At 38.5% G+C, this 23,542-nt stretch overlaps 3 long non-coding RNA genes across 3 annotated transcripts; all 3 read right to left on the bottom strand.

Annotated features, from left to right (window-relative positions):
- Positions 1-2,914: 2,914 nt before the first annotated feature.
- On the bottom strand, positions 2,915-4,349 carry LOC121968478. Its single transcript, XR_006108169.1, has 2 exons — positions 4,246-4,349; positions 2,915-3,220 (listed from the first exon to the last, which is right to left on the bottom strand). It is a non-coding gene; the product is annotated as an uncharacterized LOC121968478 (long non-coding RNA).
- A 6,234-nt stretch (positions 4,350-10,583) lies between these two features.
- Positions 10,584-12,299, bottom strand: LOC121968477. Its single transcript, XR_006108168.1, has 2 exons — positions 11,913-12,299; positions 10,584-10,889 (listed from the first exon to the last, which is right to left on the bottom strand). It is a non-coding gene; the product is annotated as an uncharacterized LOC121968477 (long non-coding RNA).
- A 6,008-nt stretch (positions 12,300-18,307) lies between these two features.
- Positions 18,308-19,865, bottom strand: LOC121968476. Its single transcript, XR_006108167.1, has 2 exons — positions 19,639-19,865; positions 18,308-18,613 (listed from the first exon to the last, which is right to left on the bottom strand). It is a non-coding gene; the product is annotated as an uncharacterized LOC121968476 (long non-coding RNA).
- Between the last annotated feature and the right edge of the window lie 3,677 nt (positions 19,866-23,542).

The raw sequence follows: 23,542 nt of genomic DNA, 5'->3' as shown, positions 1-23,542 counted from the left end.
AAATTAAAATTAATTAAAATTAAAATTCGAATTTCAAATTACTTAAAATTAAATTTTGAATTTCAAATTAAAACTAAATTTCAAATTTCAAATTAAATTAAAATTAATTAAAATTAAATTTCGAATTTCAAATTAAAATTAAATTTCGAATTTCAAATTAAATTAAATTAAATTAAAATTAAATTTTTTTTCTTAAAAATTTAATTTAAAAATTAAACTTAATTTTTTTTAATTTAAAAATTATATGAAAAATTCTTTAAAAACTATTTTTAAAATTCTTTAAAAACTATTTTTTAAAATTCTTTAAAAACGATTTTTTAAAATTCTTTAAAAACTATTTTTTAAAAATTCTTTTAAAAAAAACTATTTTAAAAATTCTTTAAAAACTATTTTTAAATTTTTTAAAAATTATTTGTAAAATTCTTTAAAAACTATTTTTAAAACTCTTTAAAAACTATTTTTAAAACTCTTTAAAAACTATTTTTAAAATTATTTAAAAACTATTTTTAAATTCTTTAAAAACTATTTTTTAAAATTCTTTAAAAACTATTTTTTAAAAATTCTTTAAAAAAAACTATTTTAAAAATTCTTTAAAAACTATTTTTTAAAATTCTTTAAAAACTATTTTTTAAAATTCTTTAAAAACTATTTTTTAAAAATTCTTTAAAAAAAACTATTTTAAAAATTCTTTAAAAACTATTTTTTAAAATTCTTTAAAAACTATTTTTTAAAATTCTTTAAAAACTATTTTTAAAATTCTTTAAAAACTATTTTTTAAAATTCTTTAAAAACTATTTTTAAAATTCTTTAAAAACTATTTTTTAAAATTCTTTAAAAACTATTTTTTTAAATTCTTTAAAAACTATTTTTTAAAAATTCTTTAAAAAAAAAACTATTTTAAAAATTCTTTAAAAACTATTTTTAAATTTTTTAAAAAATAATTTGTAAAATTCTTTAAAAACTATTTTTAAAATTCTTTAAAAATTTGAAAAATGCTTTAAAAACTATTTTTAAAATTCTTTAAAAACTATTTTAAAAATATTTTAAAAATTCTTTAAAAACTATTTTTTAAAAAATTCTTTAAAAACTATTTTTTTTAATTCTGAAAAACTATTTAAAAAATTCTTTAAAAACTATTTTTAAATTTTTTTAAAAATTATTTGTAAAATTCTTTAAAAACTATTTTTAAAATTCTTTAAAAATTTGAAAAATTCTTTAAAAACTCTTTTAAAAATTCTTTAAGAATTATTTTAAAAATTATTTTAAAAACTATTTTAAAAATTATGTATCATTTTGAAAAATTCTTCTTATTTTTTCACTATAATGAAATTTTGTTAACTTAAAAATAGTAATAATAAATTATTTCTATAGATTATTTTCACTTTAAAAATTATTATTTTGACTTTAAACTCATTTTTTATCTTACACATCATTTTAACCTTAAAATTAATTTTTAATTTGACTTAACTAAAAATTAAATCTTAAATTAAAACTTAATATTGAAATTACAATTAAAATTAAAATTTTCAACTTAAACTTAAAATTAAACTTAAACTTAAATTAACCACTAATATTAATTTAAATCTAAAATCAAAACTGAATCAAACATATGTTAATTGACATAAAACATATTATAAAAATCATTTTAAATTCCTTTTAAATGTTGTTTTAGAAATCCCTTTAAAAAAAAAATTTAATAATAATTATAACTAACACTTTCATTGACCAACTCAATCAAGTAACATGAAATTTAAATTATTTCACTAAGTATTAAATTATTAAATCAAGTAAAAACTAATCAATAAATTATTGATAATGCTTAACTGTTATTGAATTAATAAAATCTTATCTTATTTAACCTTAAACTAAAGTTAAGCACCTGAATCTAAAATTAATTAATAATTGATTAATCAAATTCAAATAAACAGTTATACCAGGGATAAGATAATAATATATGTATTACTAAATTAGACAAATGTGTTAGGGCTTTGAAATTTAACACAACCAAACCTTAGTATTAAAAGGGAGATATTAAATTAAGGGGAGTAACCAATTCAGGGGGAGATTCAATTTCTTTTAAATCCCCTAGAAAAATTAATAAATAAGGAGGATTAATAAAGGAATATCAAATTCAGGGGGAGGTTTATTTTTTAATTATCTCCTTAAGCGTTATTTTTTAATCTTCTCTTTAAAATCTGTAACGGCCACCCTCCTTACTACTCTGAGGGTGACCGCTACTGTTTCTACTATCTACACATAACTTGTACTACTTACTTTAACACTAGAGATACTTTAAACTATTTGAACATATCGCATATCAGAACATGTCTCTAGATAGCAGCATACCATTTCATGATACCTTTATTTTTTTTTATCAAACATGCAAATAAGTGAATCAACGAGCAAGTATAACATATAGACAAATGAAGCTTAAGTATCTCCACTGTTTGCTACATCCTTTAATATCTTGCATTCATTTTTATTCTACAACTGAACAGAAATAAAAGAAGGCCAATTAAACCTACTGCTCATTTATTGAACACAACTATAACGATCACAAGACATATCAGAACATCACTGCAAGTAACTGCTACTGTTCTGATATGCATTTCGGTGAAGCTTCGATCCCTACAAGAATGCATACCAGAACATCACATGTACTACTACTCCTTCCATAGACCAAGAATGCATGTGATGTAATCCGAACATCACATGTTTTCCTTCCATAAAACAAGGGCTACTGATCATATGTAAAACATGCTTCTATATCTATCAAAAGAATGTTGTGATGATCATAGAACCAAATCTTACTGCAGAAAATTTCATGCTATAACAGAATCTAAAGCAACTGAGCATACCACTTCACACTTCCAACTAAGTTTGCAAACTAAAAATCAGATATGAACTTCTTATATAAAAAAAATCAAACTCCAATCAGATATGATCTTACTTCACAAAACTTGAAAACTAAGCCAGAATAAGGAAAAAGGAACATGTTCTCAGCTTAACAGTTATTCCAACTAAATGACAGGAAGATAACGAAATTAGTAATGCAAAATAAATTCTACTCTAACAGTAACATAAACACCAGCAAATACAATTTCTAAACTCTTCTAGTAAGGTCCCAAGCTTCCATATCCGGCATCACACACACACCACCAACATCTCCTTGTCGCCTTCCTCTATAACACTTTAGCTTTTCCTTTACTCTTATCTGTATCTGCAGTAGGAGGTAAATAGTATCTATAAGCTAAAAGCTTAGTAAGTGCTTTCTACTCATAAAATCCGATAAGGAATGCATAAGCATTAAAGAAAACAGGGAGTACATGCTCAACATGAAAATAGCAGATAGAACTACATCATGCATCTCTAAAGGAAAACAACAATTTAACTTGCTAGAATTTGCAACTTAGATAAAAGAACTTGTTTTGTTTGTTTCCAAATTAATACTTTTATACTTTAAAAATAATATTCAACTTTACTTGGGCCCGGCATTGTACCACTTTGCGCGCCTTTCTTAATGAGAATTGAGGTAGCTAATCCCAAAACCATTAAGACACTTCTAGACCTTATGTCTAGGGGCAACTTGGAGCCCATCCCTTGGACCTTGTGTCCGGTACATGCCCTTTTAAAAGTAAAATACTTTTCTTTATATCCTTCTTTAAATACTTCTTGTAATAAAATGCCTTGGCATTTATTTAAGCACTTAGTGTGCTTTGATTCTAAATTCTGGAATTCAAGATCAATTTGTGACCATAGTCTTACTTTGCTTGTATTTCTCACATATATACATTATGCACGGGATTCTAAAACCATATGCCACTAATAAGTATCTGGATATATCCAAAACAAACTCAATCAGAATTAACAACCCACATGGTCTTAGGAAGCTCACGGCAGTAACAGGTTTCAAATGACAAACTTGTGAAACTAAACATTTTTGAATCTTAACCATTCTTTAATCATGCCATGATTGGAAAGAAGCATAGCTACTTAGACATGCTTGAAATGTAAGGTAAAAACATCCAAAAAGCATGCTGTGACAATCAAGGAAAACATCAAAACTCTGTCCGTGCATTAAAATGGCCAAAAGAACTTAACCCAAAAACTTAAACCGAATTGTTAAAGCAAGGGTTGCAATCTAATCCATATGCTAGAATGAAAAGGATGCTATTGTTCATTTCACAACAAAAATGCAAAACAAAACCCCGAGAGCTACTCCTACCGCAGGTGAGAAGCACTTACCGCGGTGGTTCTTGGACTTACAACACGAGGAGCGCCCTAGGTTTTCGGTAGAGCTTCGGTTTCTCCCTTTTCCTTGTGTTCCCCAAGCTTTCCTTACCGGAAAGGTCACCCACGGGTGGAGACCGGCCGGAAAACGCCTCGCCGACGTCGAGAGGAGGAAACCCTCGCCTTGGCTGCGTTTCGCCCGAGAGGAGAATCGCGCCGTCGAGGAAAGAAAAAGAGAGGAAAAGGCTTAGGTTTAGGTCACAGAAAAATCTCTTAACCCTTTATAACTTAGTTTTAATTCGATTTCCAACTATGCTTAAATCTATTTCTCTCCATGCTAGGTTAATAAAACACGCGCAGCCCAGCTGGTTAGTCGGCTCTCAACCAACCCAAGGGGTCTAGGCTTCGAATCCTTATCCGCGCACCTCTTTATTTACAAAGTTTATTTTCGGTTTCTAAAATATCGCTTAACTATGCTATAAATTTAATTCTTTCCTTATAAGGTTAACAAAAACCTTGTAGCTCAGCTGGTTGGGCTGGGTTCGACTGAGATTCGGTTCGGGTCAAGGTCTTGGGTTCGAGTCTCCCCTTCAACGTTTTTTTTTTTAAACTTCTTTCTTTTTGTGACCCTACTAAACGACCTCCAAAATTTGCATAAAAATGCTCTAAAAATTCCTAAAAATCTCTAGAATATTTTAAAAGTATTTCCAAATATTTTTATGGACTTTTAGAACTTAAAATAAGGAAAATTGGGTCGTTACAATTCCCCATACCTTATAAAAAGTTCGTCCTCGAACTTAGAATAGCTCTGGATACTTCTGTCTCATACTGTCCTCCCGCTCCCAAGTGACTTCCTCGTGCTTCTGGTTCTGCCAGACGACCTTCACTAGTGGTACTTCCTTGCTTCTTAGTCTCTTGACTGCTCTGTCCACTATCTGTGTAGGTCTACTCTCAAAACTAAGATCCTCTTGGATCTGCACTGACTGAGGCTCAATCACTTGGCTAGGGTCATGGAGGCACTTCTTTAACATGGAGACATGAAACACATTGTGTATTGCTGACATGTCTTGTGGTAATTCCAGCTTGTAAGCTACTTTCCCAATCCTGTCTGTAATCAGGAAAGGTCCTACATAGCGAGGACTCAATTTGCCCTTCTTGCCAAATCTCATCACTCCCTTCATAGGAGCAACTTTGAGAAAAACTGATTCTCCTACTTGAAATTCCAATGGCCTACGGCGTGTGTCAGCATAGCTTTTCTGTCTACTCTGGGCAGTCTCAATCCTCTGTCTGATTTTCTGAATAGCCTGAGTGGTTTCTTCTATCAGCTCTGTCTGAATGCCCAGCTCTACTTCCATTTCTCTTCTTTCTCCAGCTTCTTGCCAGCATATAGGTGATCTGCACTTTCTACCATACAATGCTTCATATGGTGCCATCCTGATGGTGGCTTGGTAGCTGTTGTTGTAGGCAAACTCAGCTAAGCACAGATACTTGCACCAACTGCCTTTAAAATCTAGTGCACAAGCCCTGAGCATATCTTCTAAGATCTGATTTACTCGCTCTGTTTGTCCATCAGTCTGAGGATGGAAGGCTGTGCTGAACTTGAGCTTGGTGCCTAGTGCAGTCTGTACACACTCCCAAAAGTGAGAGGTGAAACGCCCATCTCTATCAGAAATAATAGATTTGGGAACTCCGTGAAGTCTGATCACCTCTTTAACATACAGCTGTGCTAACTGCTCTATAGAGTGAGACACTTTGATGGCTAGAAAATGAGCAGACTTGGTCAATCTGTCCACTATCACCCATATCGCATCATATCCATTTGTGGTTCTTGGGAGACCTGTTATGAAATCCATGGATATGTCTTCCCACTTCCACTCTGGTATTGGTCTCTGGTGTTCTGCTTTGACTCTCGACATGTCGGCAGTGCTGACATATTTAACTACATCTCTTTTGAGTCCGGACCACCGGAACTTCTGTTTCACGTCTTGGTACATCTTGGTAGAACCAGGATGCATAGAATATGGCGTACTATGGGCCTCTTCTAAAATTCTCTTTCTCAGCTCTTCATCATTGGGAACACAAAGGCGATTTCCCTGATAAAGAATTCCACTGTCTGATACTCGAAATTCTGAATTTCCTTCTTCTTGTATTCCTTGCTTGATCTTTTGGATATCTGGATCCTCACTTTGCTTTTTCTGTATATCCTCAAGCAGGGTTGACTCTAGGGTCAATGCAGAGAGTTGCCCATAAATAATTTCAAGTCCGAAATCTGACAACTCTTTCTGTAGTGGCAGGGCTAATGATGATAAGGACATCAAGGATGCACTGGACTTTCTGCTTAATGCATCTGCCACTTTATTAGCTTTACCTGGGTGGTAGAGGATTTCACAGTCATAATCTTTGACCAACTCTAGCCACCTGCGCTGTCTCATGTTTAAGTCCTTCTGAGTGAAGAAGTACTTAAGACTCTGATGGTCTGTGAAGATTCTGCACTGGACTCCATACAAGTAGTGTCGCCAGAGTTTCAGTGCAAAGACCACAGCTGCCAGCTCTAGGTCATGAGTGGGATAGTTCTTCTCGTAGTCTTTGAGTTGTCTGGAAGCATAAGCTATAACTTTTCCTTCCTGCATGAGTACAGCTCCTAATCCCATTTTGGAAGCATCACTGTAGATGTCAAAACTCTTGTCGCTCTCTGGAACAGTCAGTATAGGAGCACTGGTCAGTCTCTTCTTGAGTTCTTGAAAACTCTGCTCACATTTATCTGACCATTCAAACTTCTTATCTTTCCTGGTGAGGGCTGTAAGTGGAGAGGCTATCCTGGAAAAGTCCTCCACAAATTTCCTGTAGTACCTAGCTAAACCAAGGAAGCTTCTGATCTCCCTGGCATTCTTGGGTCTCTTCCAGTTGCTGACCGCTTCTACTTTGGCTGGATCCACTTGAATGCCTTCTTTTGAAACAATGTGACCTAGAAATGCCACCTGCTCCAACCAAAATTCGCACTTTGAGAATTTAGCATAGAGCTGTCTCTGCTGAAGAGTCTGTAGGACTATTCTCAAATGCGCATCATGCTCCTCTAGGGTCCTGGAATAGATTAGAATGTCGTCTATGAACACAATGACAAACTTGTCGAGGTATTCTCTGAACACTCTATTCATCAAGTCCATGAAGACTGCAGGTGCATTAGTCACACCAAAAGGCATGACTACGAATTCGTAGTGTCCGTATCTGGTCCTGAAAGCTGTTCTGGGTATATCACTCTCCTTCACTTTTAACTGATGGTACCCAGAGTGCAGATCTATCTTGGAGAACACTGTTGCCCCTTTCAATTGATCAAATAAATCATCGATCCTGGGCAGTGGATACCTGTTCTTGATGGTCACTTGATTCAGAGCTCTATAATCTATGCACATCCGCATAGATCCATCCTTCTTCTTGACAAACAACACAGGAGCTCCCCATGGTGAGTGACTAGGGCGAATGAAACCCTGGTCAAGTAGCTCCTGAAGTTGCTCTTGTAACTCTTTTAGCTCTACTGGAGACATGCGATATGGAGCTTTTGAAATTGGACCGGTACCAGGAACCAGTTCAATCTCAAACTCTACCTCTCTATTCGGAGGTAGTCCAGGTAGCTCTTCTGGGAACACCTCTGGATACTCACAGACTACCCGAACTTCCTCCTGCTTAGGTCTTTCTTCTTCCTCTGTACTCACAATGAATGCAAGAAAACCAGCACACCCTTTAGCTAACATCTGGTGAGCTGTGAGAGAAGAGAGGAATTTCTGGGTCTTCCTCTTTGGTACTCCTGTAAATTCAAAGGATGGTTCACCTTCTGCGGCAGTCCACTGAAGCACTGTACTTGCTGAGGAAATCCATACCCAAAATGATATCGAAATCCTGCATAGCGAGGACTACCAAATTAACACATAGCTCTCGGTCTGAAATTCTGACTGGTACAGACCGAAGCCATGACTAGATGGTAGGGTTGTCGGGAACTTGGAATTCATGCTTTCTGTAGGTACCTGTAATTCTTTGGCAAAAGGTATGGATACAAAAGAATGGGTCGCCCCAGTATCAAATAGTGCAGTAGCTATATGCTGAAAAATAACTACTTGACCTGTTACGACCGTGGAGGCACCAGCAGCTTCCTCTTTGGTAAGGGAGAATACTCTGGCATTGTCAAAGGTTGGAACTGGTGGGGCTTCCAACCTTCCTTGACTGATCTGAGGTCCTTCCAGAACTGCAGGCATATAATGTAATTGAGGCTTGGCTCCATATTGTATTGGCTGTGGCTGGGGTGCTTTGAACTTGTTAGGACACTGTTTGGCCATGTGTCCTTCTTGACCACAAGAATAACATCCAGTCTTACCCAAGAGGCAGGCTCCTGGGTGTGTTCTCCCACATTTGGGACAGGGAAGGAGCTTAGTCTGTTTGATTTCTGGTCCTCCCTTCTGGTTACTTCCTGAATCCCACTGCTTTCTTTTAGTGCCCTTGCCTTTCCAGTTCTGATTATTTAACTGGGGTTTCTGATTTCCCCCAGTCTTGGTCTCCATCTTGATTGGCTTGTGCTGCTCTCTTTGTGCCTTCATGCTGTTCAGGTAGTGCTCAGCTACTAAGGCTCTACTGACCAACTCTTCTCCAGTCAGGGGCTGATGGGTTCCACTGCTCACATTGAGTGATATCACAGGCTTCAGCATTCTAAGCATTAGTCTGACTCGCTCCTTCTCTGTACTCACTAGTTCTGGGCAGAGACGGGCTAGCCTGTTGAATCTCTTAACTGCTTCCTCCACTGTCAGATCCCCCTGTCTGAACTCCATAAACTCCTCGTAGTGCTTGTTGGTGATCTTTTGGCGAAAGAACTCGTCGTAGAATTCTGTCTCAAAATCAATCCATTTCATCTGATTGATTGCCCTCTTGCTCTTTACTCTCTCCCACCACATACGTGCATCTCCAGTCAGGCAGAAGGAGGCACACTTGACTTTCTCGACTTCTGGCCAGTCAAGAAGCTCCATGATGCTCTCCAGTGTTTTGAACCAAGCCTGGGCATCCCAGGGCTCAGTTGTGCCTGAGAAACTCTCTGGTTTTAGTTTCAGCCACTGAATGAGGTAGGATTCTTGTCTCTGGGATGCTGTGACGACTCCTTGGGCAGCTGGTGGAACCTCAGTTACCACTGGAGTCTCCACAGTTACTGTTTGAGGCGTAGGAGGAACTGGTTGTTGATTTGCCATCAGATTGGCAATTACTTGCTGCTGCTCTGCTACTTGTTTCTGAAGTTGGGCAACAACTTCAGAAAGATTGGGCTCAGTTGAGCCTGGCCTCTCTTCCTCCTGAACTTGGTCCTCAGTACGAGCGGTACGGGGACGTCCTCTTCTCGACATCTAGTTACACAAATAAGAAAATTTGATGATTTCTCTACCCTTTCTAAACATACCAATTTATATATTAAGAAAGGAAATAGCTAAAAGAATAAAACTCTTATCTTACTCATTCACTTATAACTATCAATCCATACTGCAAATGATAATGTAAATAAAGGAAAGCAATAAAGAAAGAACTTAAATACTTTCTTACTTGAAAGCGGCAAGGATGATGCTGATGTGTGTGTGTTGCTGGAAAATGGACCTGCTCTGATACCAACTCTAACGGCCACCCTCCTTACTACTCTGAGGGTGACCGCTACTGTTTCTACTATCTACACATAACTTGTACTACTTACTTTAACACTAGAGATACTTTAAACTATTTGAACATATCGCATATCAGAACATGTCTCTAGATAGCAGCATACCATTTCATGATACCTTTATTTTTTTTTATCAAACATGCAAATAAGTGAATCAACGAGCAAGTATAACATATAGACAAATGAAGCTTAAGTATCTCCACTGTTTGCTACATCCTTTAATATCTTGCATTCATTTTTATTCTACAACTGAACAGAAATAAAAGAAGGCCAATTAAACCTACTGCTCATTTATTGAACACAACTATAACGATCACAAGACATATCAGAACATCACTGCAAGTAACTGCTACTGTTCTGATATGCATTTCGGTGAAGCTTCGATCCCTACAAGAATGCATACCAGAACATCACATGTACTACTACTCCTTCCATAGACCAAGAATGCATGTGATGTAATCCGAACATCACATGTTTTCCTTCCATAAAACAAGGGCTACTGATCATATGTAAAACATGCTTCTATATCTATCAAAAGAATGTTGTGATGATCATAGAACCAAATCTTACTGCAGAAAATTTCATGCTATAACAGAATCTAAAGCAACTGAGCATACCACTTCACACTTCCAACTAAGTTTGCAAACTAAAAATCAGATATGAACTTCTTATATAAAAAAAATCAAACTCCAATCAGATATGATCTTACTTCACAAAACTTGAAAACTAAGCCAGAATAAGGAAAAAGGAACATGTTCTCAGCTTAACAGTTATTCCAACTAAATGACAGGAAGATAACGAAATTAGTAATGCAAAATAAATTCTACTCTAACAGTAACATAAACACCAGCAAATACAATTTCTAAACTCTTCTAGTAAGGTCCCAAGCTTCCATATCCGGCATCACACACACACCACCAACATCTCCTTGTCGCCTTCCTCTATAACACTTTAGCTTTTCCTTTACTCTTATCTGTATCTGCAGTAGGAGGTAAATAGTATCTATAAGCTAAAAGCTTAGTAAGTGCTTTCTACTCATAAAATCCGATAAGGAATGCATAAGCATTAAAGAAAACAGGGAGTACATGCTCAACATGAAAATAGCAGATAGAACTACATCATGCATCTCTAAAGGAAAACAACAATTTAACTTGCTAGAATTTGCAACTTAGATAAAAGAACTTGTTCTGTTTGTTTCCAAATTAATACTTTTATACTTTAAAATAATATTCAACTTTACTTGGGCCCGGCATTGTACCACTTTGCGCGCCTTTCTTAATGAGAATTGAGGTAGCTAATCCCAAAACCATTAAGACACTTCTAGACCTTATGTCTAGGGGCAACTTGGAGCCCATCCCTTGGACCTTGTGTCCGGTACATGCCCTTTAAAAGTAAAATACTTTTCTTTATATCCTTCTTTAAATACTTCTTGTAATAAAATGCCTTGGCATTTATTTAAGCACTTAGTGTGCTTTGATTCTAAATTCTGGAATTCAAGATCAATTTGTGACCATAGTCTTACTTTGCTTGTATTTCTCACATATATACATTATGCACAGGATTCTAAAACCATATGCCACTAATAAGTATCTGGATATATCCAAAACAAACTCAATCAGAATTAACAACCCACATGGTCTTAGGAAGCTCACGGCAGTAACAGGTTTCAAATGACAAACTTGTGAAACTAAACATTTTTGAATCTTAACCATTCTTTAATCATGCCATGATTGGAAAGAAGCATAGCTACTTAGACATGCTTGAAATGTAAGGTAAAAACATCCAAAAAGCATGCTGTGACAATCAAGGAAAACATCAAAACTCTGTCCGTGCATTAAAATGGCCAAAAGAACTTAACCCAAAAACTTAAACCGAATTGTTAAAGCAAGGGTTGCAATCTAATCCATATGCTAGAATGAAAAGGTTGCTATTGTTCATTTCACAACAAAAATGCAAAACAAAACCCCGAGAGCTACTCCTACCGCAGGTGAGAAGCACTTACAGCGGTGGTTCTTGGACTTACAACACGAGGAGCGCCCTAGGTTTTCGGTAGAGCTTCGGTTTCTCCCTTTTCCTTGTGTTCCCCAAGCTTTCCTTGCCGGAAAGGTCACCCACGGGTGGAGACCGGCCGGAAAACGCCTCGCCGACGTCGAGAGGAGGAAACCCTCGCCTTGGCTGCGGTTTCGCCCGAGAGGAGAATCGCGCCGTCGAGGAAAGAAAAAGAGAGGAAAAGGCTTAGGTTTAGGTCACGGAAAAATCACTTAACCCTTTATAACTTAGTTTTAATTCGATTTCCAACTATGCTTAAATCTATTTCTCTCCATGCTAGGTTAATAAAACACGCGCAGCCCAGCTGGTTAGTCGGCTCTCAACCAACCCAAGGGGTCTAGGCTTCGAATCCTTATCCGCGCACCTCTTTATTTACAAAGTTTATTTTCGGTTTCTAAAATATCGCTTAACTATGCTATAAATTTAATTCTTTCCTTATAAGGTTAACAAAAACCTTGTAGCTCAGCTGGTTGGGCTGGGTTCGACTGAGATTCGGTTCGGGTCAAGGTCTTGGGTTCGAGTCTCCCCTTCAACGTTTTTTTTTTTTTTTAAAACTTCTTTCTTTTTGTGACCCTACTAAACGACCTCCAAAATTTGCATAAAAATGCTCTAAAAATTCCTAAAAATCTCTAGAATATTTTAAAAGTATTTCCAAATATTTTTATGGACTTTTAGAACTTAAAATAAGGAAAATTGGGTCGTTACAATTCCCCATACCTTATAAAAAGTTCGTCCTCGAACTTAGAATAGCTCTGGATACTTCTGTCTCATACTGTCCTCCCGCTCCCAAGTGACTTCCTCGTGCTTCTGGTTCTGCCAGACGACCTTCACTAGTGGTACTTCCTTGCTTCTTAGTCTCTTGACTGCTCTGTCCACTATCTGTGTAGGTCTACTCTCAAAACTAAGATCCTCTTGGATCTGCACTGACTGAGGCTCAATCACTTGGCTAGGGTCATGGAGGCACTTCTTTAACATGGAGACATGAAACACATTGTGTATTGCTGACATGTCTTGTGGTAATTCCAGCTTGTAAGCTACCTTCCCAATCCTGTCTGTAATCAGGAAAGGTCCTACATAGCGAGGACTCAATTTGCCCTTCTTGCCAAATCTCATCACTCCCTTCATAGGAGCAACTTTGAGAAAAACTGATTCTCCTACTTGAAATTCCAATGGCCTACGGCGTGTGTCAGCATAGCTTTTCTGTCTACTCTGGGCAGTCTCAATCCTCTGTCTGATTTTCTGAATAGCCTGAGTGGTTTCTTCTATCAGCTCTGTCTGAATGCCCAGCTCTACTTCCATTTCTCTTCTTTCTCCAGCTTCTTGCCAGCATATAGGTGATCTGCACTTTCTACCATACAATGCTTCATATGGTGCCATCCTGATGGTGGCTTGGTAGCTGTTGTTGTAGGCAAACTCAGCTAAGCACAGATACTTGCACCAACTGCCTTTAAAATCTAGTGCACAAGCCCTGAGCATATCTTCTAAGATCTGATTTACTCGCTCTGTTTGTCCATCAGTCTGAGGATGGAAGGCTGTGCTGAACTTGAGCTTGGTGCCTAGTGCAGTCTGTACACACTCCCAAAAGTGAGAGGTGAAGCGCCCATCTCTATCAGAAATAATAGATTTGGGAACTCCGTGAAGTCTGATCACCTCTTTAACATACAGCTGTGCTAACTGCTCTATAGAGTGAGACACTTTGATGGCTAGAAAATGAGCAGACTTGGTCAATCTGTCCACTATCACCCATATCGCATCATATCCATTTGTGGTTCTTGGGAGACCTGTTATGAAATCCATGGATATGTCTTCCCACTTCCACTCTGGTATTGGAAGAGGTTGTAAAACTCCTCCTGGTCTCTGGTGTTCTGCTTTGACTCTCTGACATGTCAGGCAGGTACTGACATATTTAACTACATCTCTTTTGAGTCCAGACCACCAGAACTTCTGTTTCACGTCCTGGTACATCTTGGTAGAACCAGGATGCATAGAATATGGCGTACTATGGGCCTCTTCTAAAATTCTCTTTCTCAGCTCTTCATCATTGGGAACACAAAGGCGATTTCCCTGATAAAGAATTCCACTGTCTGATACTCGAAATTCTGAATTTCCTTCTTCTTGTATTCCTTGCTTGATCTTTTGGATATCTGGATCTTCACTTTGCTTTTTCTGTATATCCTCAAGCAGGGTTGACTCTAGGGTCAATGCAGAAAGTTGCCCATAAATAATTTCAAGTCCGAAATCTGACAACTCCTTCTGTAGTGGCAGGGCTAATGATGATAAGGACATCAAGGATGCACTGGACTTTTCGCTTAATGCATCCGCCACTTTATTAGCTTTACCGGGTGGTAGAGGATTTCACAGTCATAATCTTTGACCAACTCTAGCCACCTGCGCTGTCTCATGTTTAAGTCCTTCTGAGTGAAGAAGTACTTAAGACTCTGATGGTCTGTGAAGATTCTGCACTGGACTCCATACAAGTAGTGTCGCCAGAGTTTCAGTGCAAAGACCACAGCTGCCAGCTCTAGGTCATGAGTGGGATAGTTCTTCTCGTAGTCTTTGAGTTGTCTGGAAGCATAAGCTATAACTTTTCCTTCCTGCATGAGTACAGCTCCTAATCCCATTTTGGAAGCATCACTGTAGATGTCAAAACTCTTGTCGCTCTCTGGAACAGTCAGTATAGGAGCACTGGTCAGTCTCTTCTTGAGTTCTTGAAAACTCTGCTCACATTTATCTGACCATTCAAACTTCTTATCTTTCCTGGTGAGGGCTGTAAGTGGAGAGGCTATCCTGGAAAAGTCCTCCACAAATTTCCTGTAGTACCTAGCTAAACCAAGGAAGCTTCTGATCTCCCTGGCATTCTTGGGTCTCTTCCAGTTGCTGACCGCTTCTACTTTGGCTGGATCCACTTGAATGCCTTCTTTTGAAACAATGTGACCTAGAAATGCCACCTGCTCCAACCAAAATTCGCACTTTGAGAATTTAGCATAGAGCTGTCTCTGCTGAAGAGTCTGTAGGACTATTCTCAAATGCGCATCATGCTCCTCTGGGGTCCTGGAATAGATTAGAATGTCGTCTATGAACACAATGACAAACTTGTCGAGGTATTCTCTGAACACTCTATTCATCAAGTCCATGAAGACTGCAGGTGCATTAGTCACACCAAAAGGCATGACTACGAATTCGTAGTGTCCGTATCTGGTCCTGAAAGCTGTTCTGGGTATATCACTCTCCTTCACTTTTAACTGATGGTACCCAGAGTGCAGATCTATCTTGGAGAACACTGTTGCCCCTTTCAATTGATCAAATAAATCATCGATCCTGGGCAGTGGATACCTGTTCTTGATGGTCACTTGATTCAGAGCTCTATAATCTATGCACATCCGCATAGATCCATCCTTCTTCTTGACAAACAACACAGGAGCTCCCCATGGTGAGTGACTAGGGCGAATGAAACCCTGGTCAAGTAGCTCCTGAAGTTGCTCTTGTAACTCTTTTAGCTCTACTGGAGACATGCGATATGGAGCTTTTGAAATTGGACCGGTACCAGGAACCATTTCAATCTCAAACTCCACCTCTCTATTCGGAGGTAGTCCAGGTAGCTCTTCTGGGAACACCTCTGGATACTCACAGACTACCCGAACTTCCTCCTGCTTAGGTCTTTCTTCTTCCTCTGTACTCACAATGAATGCAAGAAAACCAGCACACCCTTTAGCTAACATCTGGTGAGCTGTGAGAGAAGAGAGGAATTTCTGGGTCTTCCTCTTTGGTACTCCTGTAAATTCAAAGGATGGTTCACCTTCTGGACTAAAGATCACTTTTCTTCTGCGGCAGTCCACTGAAGCACTGTACTTGCTGAGGAAATCCATACCCAAAATGATATCGAAATCCTGCATAGCGAGGACTACCAGATTAACACATAGCTCTCGGTCTGAAATTCTGACTGGTACAGACCGAAGCCACTGACTAGATTCCATGACTTCCCCAGAAGGTAGGGTTGTCAGGCTTATAGGTACCTGTAATTCTTTGGCAAAAGGTATGGATACAAAAGAATGGGTCGCCCCAGTATCAAATAGTGCAGTAGCTATATGCTGAAAAATAACTACTTGACCTGTTACGACCGTGGAGGCACCAGCAGCTTCCTCTTTGGTAAGGGAGAATACTCTGGCATTGTCAAAGGTTGGAACTGGTGGGGCTTCCAACCTTCCTTGACTGATCTGAGGTCCTTCCAGAACTGCAGGCATATAATGTAATTGAGGCTTGGCTCCATATTGTATTGGCTGTGGCTGGGGTGCTTTGAACTTGTTAGGACACTGTTTGGCCATGTGTCCTTCTTGACCACAAGAATAACATCCAGTCTTACCCAAGAGGCAGGCTCCTGGATGTGTTCTCCCACATTTAGGGCAGGGAAGGAGCTTAGTCTGTTTGATTTCTGGTCCTCCCTTCTGGTTACTTCCTGAATCCCACTGCTTTCTTTTAGTGCCCTTGCCTTTCCAGTTCTGATTATTTAACTGGGGTTTCTGATTTCCCCCAGTCTTGGTCTCCATCTTGATTGGCTTGTGTTGCTCTCTTTGTGCCTTCATGCTGTTCAGGTAGTGCTCAGCTACTAAGGCTCTACTGACCAACTCTTCTCCAGTCAGGGGCTGATGGGTTCCACTGCTCACATTGAGTGATATCACAGGCTTCAGCATTCTAAGCATTAGTCTGACTCGCTCCTTCTCTGTACTCACTAGTTCTGGGCAGAGACGGGCTAGCCTGTTGAATCTCTTAACTGCTTCCTCCACTGTCAGATCCCCCTGTCTGAACTCCATAAACTCCTCGTAGTGCTTGTTGGTGATCTTTTGGCGAAAGAACTCGTCGTAGAATTCTGTCTCAAAATCAATCCATTTCATCTGATTGATTGCCCTCTTGCTCTTTACTCTCTCCCACCACATACGTGCATCTCCAGTCAGGCAGAAGGAGGCACACTTGACTTTCTCGACTTCTGGCCAGTCAAGAAGCTCCATGATGCTCTCCAGTGTTTTGAACCAAGCCTGGGCATCCCAGGGCTCAGTTGTGCCTGAGAAACTCTCTGGTTTTAGTTTCAGCCACTGAATGAGGTAGGATTCTTGTCTCTAGGATGCTGTGACGACTCCTTGGGCAGCTGGTGAAACCTCAGTTACCACTGGAGTCTCCACAGTTACTGTTTGAGGCGTAGGAGGAACTGGTTGTTGATTTGCCATCAGATTGGCAATTACTTGCTGCTGCTCTGCTACTTGTTTCTGAAGTTGGGCAACAACTTCAGAAAGATTGGGCTCAGTTGAGCCTGGCCTCTCTTCCTCCTGAACTTGGTCCTCAGTACGAGCGGTACGGGGACGTCCTCTTCTCGACATCTAGTTACACAAATAAGAAAATTTGATGATTTCTCTACCCTTTCTAAACATACCAATTTATATATTAAGAAAGGAAATAGCTAAAAGAATAAAACTCTTATCTTACTCATTCACTTATAACTATCAATCCATACTGCAAATGATAATGTAAATAAAGGAAAGCAATAAAGAAAGAACTTAAATACTTTCTTACTTGAAAGCGGCAAGGATGATGCTGATGTGTGTGTGTTGCTGGAAAATGGACCTGCTCTGATACCAACTCTAACGGCCACCCTCCTTACTACTCTGAGGGTGACCGCTACTGTTTCTACTATCTACACATAACTTGTACTACTTACTTTAACACTAGAGATACTTTAAACTATTTGAACATATCGCATATCAGAACATGTCTCTAGATAGCAGCATACCATTTCATGATACCTTTATTTTTTTTTTTATCAAACATGCAAATAAGTGAATCAACGAGCAAGTATAACATATAGACAAATGAAGCTTAAGTATCTCCACTGTTTGCTACATCCTTTAATATCTTGCATTCATTTTATTCTACAACTGAACAGAAATAAAAGAAGGCCAATTAAACCTACTGCTCATTTATTGAACACAACTATAACGATCACAAGACATATCAGAACATCACTGCAAGTAACTGCTACTGTTCTGATATGCATTTCGGTGAAGCTTCGATCCCTACAAGAATGCATACCAGAACATCACATGTACTACTACTCCTTCCATAGACCAAGAATGCATGTGATGTAATCCGAACATCACATGTTTTCCTTCCATAAAACAAGGGCTACTGATCATATGTAAAACATGCTTCTATATCTATCAAAAGAATGTTGTGATGATCATAGAACCAAATCTTACTGCAGAAAATTTCATGCTATAACAGAATCTAAAGCAACTGAGCATACCACTTCACACTTCCAACTAAGTTTGCAAACTAAAAATCAGATATGAACTTCTTATATAAAAAAAATCAAACTCCAATCAGATATGATCTTACTTCACAAAACTTGAAAACTAAGCCAGAATAAGGAAAAAGGAACATGTTCTCAGCTTAACAGTTATTCCAACTAAATGACAGGAAGATAACGAAATTAGTAATGCAAAATAAATTCTACTCTAACAGTAACATAAACACCAGCAAATACAATTTCTAAACTCTTCTAGTAAGGTCCCAAGCTTCCATATCCGGCATCACACACACACCACCAACATCTCCTTGTCGCCTTCCTCTATAACACTTTAGCTTTTCCTTTACTCTTATCTGTATCTGCAGTAGGAGGTAAATAGTATCTATAAGCTAAAAGCTTAGTAAGTGCTTTCTACTCATAAAATCCGATAAGGAATGCATAAGCATTAAAGAAAACAGGGAGTACATGCTCAACATGAAAATAGCAGATAGAACTACATCATGCATCTCTAAAGGAAAACAACAATTTAACTTGCTAGAATTTGCAACTTAGATAAAAGAACTTGTTTTGTTTGTTTCCAAATTAATACTTTTATACTTTAAAAATAATATTCAACTTTACTTGGGCCCGACATTGTACCACTTTGCGCGCCTTTCTTAATGAGAATTGAGGTAGCTAATCCCAAAACCATTAAGACACTTCTAGACCTTATGTCTAGGGGCAACTTGGAGCCCATCCCTTGGACCTTGTGTCCGGTACATGCCCTTTTAAAAGTAAAATACTTTTCTTTATATCCTTCTTTAAATACTTCTTGTAATAAAATGCCTTGGCATTTATTTAAGCACTTAGTGTGCTTTGATTCTAAATTCTGGAATTCAAGATCAATTTGTGACCATAGTCTTACTTTGCTTGTATTTCTCACATATATACATTATGCACGGGATTCTAAAACCATATGCCACTAATAAGTATCTGGATATATCCAAAACAAACTCAATCAGAATTAACAACCCACATGGTCTTAGGAAGCTCACGGCAGTAACAGGTTTCAAATGACAAACTTGTGAAACTAAACATTTTTGAATCTTAACCATTCTTTAATCATGCCATGATTGGAAAGAAGCATAGCTACTTAGACATGCTTGAAATGTAAGGTAAAAACATCCAAAAAGCATGCTGTGACAATCAAGGAAAACATCAAAACTCTGTCCGTGCATTAAAATGGCCAAAAGAACTTAACCCAAAAACTTAAACCGAATTGTTAAAGCAAGGGTTGCAATCTAATCCATATGCTAGAATGAAAAGGTTGCTATTGTTCATTTCACAACAAAAATGCAAAACAAAACCCCGAGAGCTACTCCTACCGCAGGTGAGAAGCACTTACAGCGGTGGTTCTTGGACTTACAACACGAGGAGCGCCCTAGGTTTTCGGTAGAGCTTCGGTTTCTCCCTTTTCCTTGTGTTCCCCAAGCTTTCCTTGCCGGAAAGGTCACCCACGGGTGGAGACCGGCCGGAAAACGCCTCGCCGACGTCGAGAGGAGGAAACCCTCGCCTTGGCTGCGGTTTCGCCCGAGAGGAGAATCGCGCCGTCGAGGAAAGAAAAAGAGAGGAAAAGGCTTAGGTTTAGGTCACGGAAAAATCACTTAACCCTTTATAACTTAGTTTTAATTCGATTTCCAACTATGCTTAAATCTATTTCTCTCCATGCTAGGTTAATAAAACACGCGCAGCCCAGCAGGTTAGTCGGCTCTCAACCAACCCAAGGGGTCTAGGCTTCGAATCCTTATCCGCGCACCTCTTTATTTACAAAGTTTATTTTCGGTTTCTAAAATATCGCTTAACTATGCTATAAATTTAATTCTTTCCTTATAAGGTTAACAAAAACCTTGTAGCTCAGCTGGTTGGGCTGGGTTCGACTGAGATTCGGTTCGGGTCAAGGTCTTGGGTTCGAGTCTCCCCTTCAACGTTTTTTTTTTTTTTTAAACTTCTTTCTTTTTGTGACCCTACTAAACGACCTCCAAAATTTGCATAAAAATGCTCTAAAAATTCCTAAAAATCTCTAGAATATTTTAAAAGTATTTCCAAATATTTTTATGGACTTTTAGAACTTAAAATAAGGAAAATTGGGTCGTTACAAAATCTCTCTAGAAAATTCTACCTCATTTGAAAAAAAAAATTTACTTTGAATATTTTTAGCAAATATTTTTAAAATTTTAAGTATCAAGTTCAGGGGGAGAAATTAATTAAAATTTTGTGTGCTTTTTTACATCTATTTTAAAACTAACTTATTTTTAAAACACCAGTTTTCAAAAAGTTAAATTTAACTAAGTTTAATCCCACCTAATTTTTAAACCTGATTTTAAAAGTTGAATATTGCAAATTTAAACTTATTCAGCTTTGTAACATATGCTTGAAAATTCAACTTTCCAAACTTAGCTTTTATCAAATTAGCCTTAAAAATTTATTTTGGCAAAAATTTTACTTCTTGAAAAATTATTCTTACTTGTTTAATTTTTGCTTTATTTTGAAAAATCGAAGTTGAAAATTTACCTTTTTGAAAAGTAAATGTTACTTAAACATGAAAAGTAAATTTGAAAAACCTGATTTGAAAATTTTTACACGCTTGAAAAGTTAAACTTGATTAACTTTAAATTTATACTTTTCAAAATTCAACTTGTCTCCCCCAAGTCAACTTGACTATTTTTTTAACTTGGTGTTAAAAATTGTACTTTTATCTTTCAATTTTGAACCAAACTTAGATATGTCTCAAAATCTGATTACTTTTTACAGTAACTCTATACTATGATTGTTTACCCTTGCTTATTTTTGATGAATGCCAAAGGGGGAGGGTTAGGTGGTTAAGTTAGCTAAACCAATTTGAAAATACAAACTAACTTTAAAACCACATAAATGCATGTTGTTTCTTGCATATGTTTTCACTAACTTAACCAGGTTGTCATTCCATCAAAAAGGGGGAGATTGTTGGTGCGGTTAGCACTAACGATTTAACCCAGGTTTTGATGAATGACAAATAGGTTAAGTTGGTTTTGTTGTTGTCTGACACTTTGATCGAGTGTGCAGGAGAAGTCCAGACAGGTCGACGGGCTGACCGGATGTCTGGCACGAAGTCCAGCTAGGTCGACGGGCTGACCGGATAGCTGGCGAGAAGTCCAAGCGGGTCGACGGGTTGACTGGACGCTTGGCGAGAAGTCCAGCTAGGTCGACGGGCTGATCGGATAGCTGGCGAGAAGTCCAAGCGGGTCGACGGGCTGACCGGACGCTTGGCGAGAAGTCCAGACGGGTCGACGGGCTGACCGGACGTGTAACGACCCGGCCCTCTTTGGCCCATTTGGCGGCCCATTTGACGACCCTCGGGTCGTCGACCGTCGGCCCTAATGTCGTCGGCCCATTTGGCGACCTCTCATGTCGTCGACCGACGACCTTCGGCCGTGCCGTTACTCACTAGGACTTTCCACCCCTGGCAGTGGATTTTTGCCTCCCCCAGGATTCGAACTCTAAACCTCCAGGCTTAAGTATTAGAGTTTATGAAAACTGTGCTAACAATCTTTCCTGCAGGGTACATTTGCCTCGGACTAACCTTTTCTTGCAGGAGAAGGACTTTCTGGAGAAGAGGGGTCCGGGCGCCCGGAGGTCCGGGCGCCCGGAAGGGATCTGGGCGCCCGGGAGGCAAACTTTATCTTGATTGCGCATCGCCACGTGGAGCATCTCGGGTTGAGCAGCTACGTCACATTCCAGGCGCTCGGAAGGGATCCAGGCGCCCGGAACAGCATATAAAAGAAGCCCCAGACAGGAGCTTTAGAATCAATCAATCTGAGAATTCTTCTACTGCTGGTCTTGCTGCTCGACGTTCAGTGCGACGCAAACTAAGCTCTGACAAAGCGCTCCTTCGGTTATTTAATTTCCTTGTCGGTATTGCTTTATTTTCACTAGCAGTTCCTGTGTTCATTTTTGTAACTATATTCGAATTGTTAGTGATTTCCCAACGAAAGTGGTCAAGGACCACGGGCCTTCGAGTAGGAGTCGTCACAGGCTCCGAACGAAGTAAAAAACATCTGTGTCTATTTTACTTTTCCGCTGTGTTTATACTCTAAATTTTCGAATCGATATTCACCCCCCCCCCCTTCTATCGACTCTAACGGTCCTACAGATCCGTGCAAGGAAAACCGAACGAAAATTACGAGTACGAGTTTTTAAATATCTAGATCTACTCCTAGATCTATGTGTTAAGAAGTATACCTTGAAGCGTGCCCTTTCGCATTCCCGCTCGTCCAAGGAATTGCCGGATCTCAAGACCGTCAAGCGTCGGTCCTCTAGAAGTATCCACACGGACACGTAGGTGGAGAAAACCTCACACAAAGGTGTGCTAGCACCTTGGTAAGATTCGGCCAAGCAAGGAGGAGAGGGAGAGGGAGAGCTTGAGAGGAAGAAGGAAGAAGATACACACTTGAATGAAAAATGAATTCCCATTCAAACCAAAAGTGGCCGGCCACTTCCCATAGTGTAACTCCCCATTAAATGCAATTAATGTGAAGTTATTAAGAAAATGGCTTTGTAACTTCCATGAGGTGGCACCCATGATGATGTGGAGTAACATCATTGGTCCACTTCAATGCCAACTCACCAATGAGGTGGCATAAAGTCAAGTCTAACTTGACTTTTAATCTTCCTCTCAAGTCAAGTCAAACTTGACCAAATCTCTCCCATGGTTGATCGAATCCAACCATTTGATTCAAGCCAACTTAATATAATGAATCTAATTCATTTAATTAAATTGATTCAATGAGTCAAAATCTAAATTAGACTCATTGAACACATGAATCAACTTGAGTCGAACTCAAGTTAGCCCAATTAGGATTACTCTTAATCCAATTTGATTCATCAAATGAATCTAATCCTCTTGGTTCATCATATGAACCTAATCTCCATCTAATTATCCTTAGTGTGTGACCCTATAGGTTCTTGTAACGTTGGCAATGCCCTAAACCCATTTAGGAACATAAGTAATGAGCGGTATCTAGCAACACATCATTACTACCCAAGTTAAAAGAATATCGAGATCCGACATCACCTTGTGACTACTAATTGTGACTCCTCACAATATATGACAAGTGTCCTTCTATCCTAGACATCTAGATTGATTATTATGAGGCATAGACCGTGTCATCCTCTAATCAATCTAAATCTTGAACTCCAAGTAGACACACTAAATCAAATGAGCTCAATATCCTATATTGACTCATTTGGGCATGGCCATGCACTTCGTGGTC

The sequence above is a fragment of the Zingiber officinale genome, chromosome 3B (assembly GCF_018446385.1).
Source record: "Zingiber officinale cultivar Zhangliang chromosome 3B, Zo_v1.1, whole genome shotgun sequence".
Taxonomy (NCBI): Eukaryota; Viridiplantae; Streptophyta; class Magnoliopsida; order Zingiberales; family Zingiberaceae; genus Zingiber; species Zingiber officinale.
This window is presented reverse-complemented; position numbering and strand designations above follow the sequence as displayed.